Below are 6757 nucleotides of genomic sequence, written 5' to 3'. Positions count from 1 at the left end.
TTCTCATTACTCTAGGGAAAATCGTTATTTCTATCTATCGGTCACGCCATGGAGCAGAACCAAATTTTACAAGTTACAAGTTCAAAAGGAAAAGCCTGCCGTGTTCGCCTCGCACCCCCACACGGTTGGTCCGACACGCCGCTCAAGGGGGAATGCATGCTGTGTTGCATTTTCACTTACAAGTGGGACCATATTTTAGCAAACAGACTATCGGCAAACCCCCACCCCGCCCACCGCGTGATGGCTGAGAAAACAGGAGGGAGAAGAGATGATTGTAGCATGGACTCCAAGAAAATTGATGTCAGATGGGACTCATGTGGGTGGCGTGTGCCGTACTGCTAGACGTGAATGCTAGTTATGGCCCATGCCATCCCACTATGTCGAGCCTATATCGAGGTGCTGGTTACACAGAACAAATTTCCTGGAGTCCGTGCTCAGCCCTCGTCTCTCTCTCTTCTTAGCCAGCCAGCAGACGCGCGGTGCCCATCGTCTGTTTGATCACATGCGGCCCACATGTCAGTGAAAACGCAAGAGGACCCACTGAACCTGCACATCTTTCACCTCGACGTGCTGGTGATGAAAAACAAATCCAATAAAGATCTTCGGTGGCCGCTTTTGGAGTTACTCAAGAGTAAGATTCTATTTACAGTTTAACCAAAGATGCACATCACGTGGCTTCTACTACCACTCCATTTTCTTGCATGACACGACCTGGATGCTGGATGTCCCACATGTCGGCAAAAGGAGGAAGAACTCGACCAAATATTCTCCACATTTAGACCGGAGGAGTAGGAAACACGGCAAGCCATGCGCCTACATCATAGTACGTACAAGCCCACCTCACGCAGTCATGCTATCACCATATTTCTTGGCCTCCGTGCGACACCTAGCTCTAGTTGATCTAACTAGAACTAACTATTGTGCTAGCATACTCCAATATTAGGTTGGCTCTATGTGATGTGCAACTTCATGTAACTGGATGCTGGCTATAATACTACGGTACTCACACTCCAAGAAGTGACTCAAAAACCATTCATAAATTGAGTTTAGACATGCATGTGCAAATGTACCATTCATTACATACAACAAGTCATCAACACACAACGACAACGAGGATACATGTTGGATTATAGATTAGTTCCAACAAAACATTCTAGTAAATACTAAAGTTTTCATCACACAACAAATGGCCTCCGTCCCCCACACGAGCGAAGCCACTTCGCACCCCCACACGGTTGGTCTGCCACGCCGCTAGGGAAACGCGTGTTGTCTTGCATCTTCACTTGGGCCAACTCCAGCGCGTGCATCACGGACGCGCGCTCGCCCAGCCCCCTTTCCATCGACGCCCCCGAGCTACCCAACCACGGCTACGTGTTTTGCGCACCCGGCGGCCGGATTTGGAGCGTATCCGATCGGTCTTGAGCTCGCCGGGCTGTGGGAGGCCGCGCCGCGCCATGGACTGGCCGGGCACCGGGCGGGAAGGCCATGGCAAGGCCGCAAGGCCGCATGTAGGCATTGACTCCTCCTCTAGCTGCTCGGATCTACACTGCCGGCGGTCCGCCGGCAGGTAATTGAATGGCGGTCCGCCGGGATTGGTGCTGGCCCAAAAGCTCGTTGGCGCACCGTTGCCACTCATTACGTGCGATGACTGTCCAAATAAGGTCTTGCGCCGCGTGTCTACAATGCCGAAACATACCGGATTGGTGTTCATCAAGTGCTCAACCGATGGGGTATGTCCTACTTTAGCTTCGGTTGTGCTCTCGGATTTGACTAGTTGTGCTAACTTAAAATTTTATTGTGTAGAGTGGATGCAACTTTTGGTATTGGGAAGAAGAGTACATCGATATATTGATAGAGCACAATTTAGTAGATGATCTAGCACTTTTAGCTAGCATAGAGGCTAGAGATGAGACTAGTGCACTTGTTGATAGAATAGAGCCTAGACATGAGACTAGATGCGAGGAAGCAATGTCTACTTCTTTACACTCGAAGAAGAAAGAAGCATGCAAGATCGAGCCTCCGTAGGTCAACAATGAATGCATCGAGAAGGCACTAATCCAACTTACAGGGGCAGTTATGGAAGTTGGATATCTTCTAAAATGTATTTTTGTGGTTCTTGTTTTCTTTGGTCTTGCTTTTCTAGTCAAAATTTGGTGATGTATTTCCATGTACCAAAAATCAATGATAAAAAAAGATATGTGTTTGCAAAGAAAAATGTACGCGGCCGTGATGCGTCCGCGCGTTGGGCGCACGGCCACCGCATCCGAGAAATGGCTCGGACACGACCCCATTGCCCTACCCAAGCGGATAGAATTTGAGCAAAACCGACGTCCGTTTGGGGTCGTGTGTTGGAGTTGGCCTTACTAGTGGGACCGCAGTTGAGGAAACTAACCATCGGAAAACCCCCACCTCGCCCGCCGCGCGATGGCTGAGTTAGAGAAATGAGGAGGTTGAAGAGATATCTGTAGCACGAACTCCAAGAAATATGGTGTCATATGGAAGTCATGCTGGTGGCATGTGCCGTACTCCTGGACGTGAATGCTTGTTCTGGCCCATGCCACCCTACTATATATCAAGGATTCGAGGTGCTGGTAATGTACAGCGAACACATTAACATATGGCCCACCTTACAATGTGGCCAAATATCCTGGAGTCTATGCTAGGTTAAAAAGTGTTCTTTGTGAGGGTGGATGGCAGGTCTCAAGTTTAAAACTTGTTGTATTACGTATACGTAGACATAGAGATAGTGCAGCAGTTTTGAAAGTTTGAACCAAAAAATCAGAATGCAATTTCTACTGTACTCATCCGAGGACCTAGGATGATGGGATTCGCGGCTACAGTAAAAACACCTGCCCGACGTGCGAAACATGTGAAGCTAGTACAAATAGTAGTACTATTGTTGATTGGACTCATCCGATAACCTGTTGCAATGCACGTACAATTATGTATTCAGAAAATATTTTTTTGCCTCGTCACAGCACCCACTCCGAGAAGCGACTCGAAAGCCATTCATAAATTTAGTAAGTTTATCACAGGCATATCATTTAGCATTACATACAACAAGTCATCAACCCACAATGACAACGAGGATACATTATAAATACTAAAGTTTTCATCACACAACCAATAACAAGAAATGAAATGAACTTCAGCTCAAGCACTCGTCGGCGTTGGAAACGCTTGCTTTGAACCAGAAGTGATTCTCTGGGAAGGGCCAGCTATTGTCAATCTCGAGACCAACGCCGGACTGATCATCCAGGCTGAAGCGGCCTATATCAGGACGCATATTGTGATAGCCACGGTAGGGAACCATAGCAATGTCCGAGGTATAGATACAGTTGCTTCTCATAAATGGTAGTAACGTTGTGTCAACAGCAGCTGGATCGCCTTTCACCATCATTGGATAGTTTTGTCCAAGGAAGAGTGAGTTTCCTCCAAGACTATCAATAGTGAACCAGGGAGAAGGTGTTGGCGCTAGCACACTAGTATCCATCCCGAATACCCTGCAATAGATGTTGGAATAGGTTCGGAGAGTGCGACCATGCGAGACAACACCTGCTTCCTTAGTAACATCAGCAGTGCCCCGTATACAGACAAGAAGAGGTGATCCATCGGAATAAGTTGCTAGGCGCCACTGAGTATATGGGTCCTGCTCGTCCTCATGCTCATGATCATCACCATCGTCATCTCCCCCTTGGTTATAAAGTTTTATTGTGTAGAATGGATGCAACTTTTGGTATTGGGAAGAAGAGTACATCGATATATTGATAGAGCACAATTTAGTAGATGTTCTAGCACTTTTAGCTAGCATAGAGGCTAGAGATGAGACTAGTGCACTTGTTGATAGAATAGAGGCTAGACATGAGACTAGATGCGAGGAAGAAACGTCTACTTCTTTACACTCGAAGAAGAAAGAAGCATGCAAGATCGAGCCTCCGTAGATCAACAATGAATGCATCGAGAAGGCACTAATCCAACTTACAGGGGCAGTCATGGAAGTTGGATATCTTCTAATATGTATTCTTGTGGTTCTTGTTTTCTTTGGTCTTGATTTTCTAGTCAAAATTTTGGTGATGTATTTCCATGTACCAAAAATCAATGATGAAAAAAGAGATGTGTTTGCAAAGAAAAATGTACGCGGCCGGGATGCATCCGCGCATTGGGCGCACGGCCACCGCATCCGAGAAATGGCTCAGACACAACCCCATTGCCCTACCCAAACGGACAGAATCTGAGCAAAACGGACGTCCGTTTGGGGTCGTGTGTTGGAGTTGGCCTTACAAGTGGGACCGCAGTTGAGGAAACCAACTATCGGCAAACCCCCACCTCGCCCACCGCGTGATGGCTGAGTTAGAGAAATGATGAGGTTGAAGAGATAACTGTAGCATGAACTCCAAGAAATATGGTGTCAGATGGAAGTCATGCTGGTGGCGTGTGCCATACTCCTGGACGTGAATGCTTGTTCTGGCCCATGCCACCCTACTATATATCGAGGATTCGAGATGCTGGTTACGTACAGCGAACACATTAACATATGGCCCACCTTACACTGTCGCCAAATTTCCTGGAGTCTGTGCTAGGTTAAAAAGTGTTCTTTGTGAGGGTGGATGGCAGGTCTCAAGTTTAAAACTTGTTGTATTACGTATACGTAGACGTAGAGATACTGCATCAGTTTTGAAAGTTTGAACCCAAACATTAGAATGCAATTTCTACTGGACGCATCCGAGGACCTAGGATGATGGGATTCACAGCTACAGTAAAAATACCTGCCCGACATGCGAAACATGTGAAGCTAGTAAAAATAGTAGTAATATTGTTGAGTGGACTCATCCGATAACTTGTTGCAATGCACGTACAATTATGTGTTCAGAAAATGTATTTTTGCCTCGTCGTAGCACCCACTCCGAGAAGCGACTCAAAGGCCATTCATAAATTTAGTAAGTTTATCACAGACATATCATTTCGCATTACATACAACAAGTCATCAACCCACAACGACAATGAGGATACATTATAAATACTAAAGATTTCATCACACAACAAATAACAAGCAATGAAATGAAGTTCAGCTCAACCACTCGTCGGCGTTGGAAATGCTTGCTTTGAACCAGAAGTGATTCTCTGGGAAGGGCCAGCTATTGTCAATCTCGAGACCAACGCAGCACTGATCATCCAGGCTGAAGCGGCCTATATCAGGACGCATATTGTGATAGCCACGGTAGGGAACCATAGCAATGTCCGAGGTATAAATAAAGTTGCTTCTCATAAATGGTAGTAACGTTGTGTCAACAACAGCTGGATCGCCTTTCACCATCATTGGATAGTTTTGTCCAAGGAAGAGTGAGTTTCCTCCAAGACTATCAATACTGAACTAGGGAGAAGGTGTTGGCGCTAGCACACTAGTATCCATCCCGAATACCCTGCAACGGATGTTGGAATAGGTCCGGAGAGTGCGACCATGCGAGACAACACCTGCTTCCTTAGTAACATCAGCAGTGCCCTGTATACAGGCAAGAAGAGGTGTCCACCGGAATAAGTTGTCAGGCGCCACTGAGTATATGGGTCCTGCTCGTCCTCATGCTCGTGATCATCACCATCGTCATCTCCCCCTTGGTTATAAATTTTTTCAAGTATAGGTGGTGGAATGTTCACAGGACCTTGGAAACACAAGAAGGTTAATTAGTAAAGGGAAACTAGCTAACCCGCATGCATGTGGATGAAACAATTATATTTATGGTGGACGACAAACGTACCGAAAGCATCAAGATTCCATGCAAAAACAGTGCCACGAGTGGTGGAAGCAAACACAAGACCCTCGTATGGAATTGCATCACAGTACACATCAGTCTACAGAAACTGAATTTTGAGCAATATCCATCGAGTCGAATTATGAAGGGCGGCAACAAGCTTGTCGAAGATAGCGAGAACACAAGCATTCCTATAACCCCAAGAGCGGTTGGGAACTCGACAAATTGCTATCTTCTGTAGACGACAGTCACCATGATCATAGTTGAACGTACGTAGAATACCGGTGTGCTCAACCTTTGGGCAATCTGAGATTTTTGGAAGTGGAACCCGTTGATGAGTGTACACATTCACAAGTTCCCACTCGCACTTGTACCCAATATAAACAACCCAATCTCCATTTGCTCCTGCCCAAGCCTTACCCTCAAGCGATGGCATCTTAACATCACACGTATCATTATCAAGCGGCATCAACTTGCACAGGGCGAGGCTTCCGTCGTCCGCGCGCCAGTCGTCAGCAGGGTCACGACAAAGAAGATAGGGGAGATCAAACCGCTCTTGTACCCTTGGGTTCCTTGTAATGATGTTATTAGTTGTGTTGAGAATGGTCTTGAACGAACCTGCCATGCTAGCCGAGGTGATTGATACGTCTCCAACGTATCTATAATTTTTGATTGCTCCATGCTATTATATATATTCTGTTTTGGATGTTTAATGGGCTTATTTATACACTTTTATATTATTTTGGGACTAACCTATTAACCCAAGGCCCAGTGCAAATTGTTGTTTTTTGCCTATTTCAGTGTTTCATAGAAAAGGAATATCAAACGGAGTCCAAACGGAATGAAACCTTCGGGAGAGTTATTTTTGGAACAAACGTGATCCAGAGGAGTTGGAGTGTACGTCAAGAAATCAACGAGGAGGCCACAAGGCAGGGGGCACGCCTACCCCCCTGGGCGCACCCTCCACCCTCGTGGCTCCACCGACCTACTTCTTCCTCCTATATATACCT

This window comes from Aegilops tauschii, chromosome 5, assembly GCF_002575655.3.
Source record: "Aegilops tauschii subsp. strangulata cultivar AL8/78 chromosome 5, Aet v6.0, whole genome shotgun sequence".
Classification (NCBI taxonomy): domain Eukaryota; kingdom Viridiplantae; phylum Streptophyta; class Magnoliopsida; order Poales; family Poaceae; genus Aegilops; species Aegilops tauschii.
Note: the sequence above shows the minus strand (reverse complement) of the source record.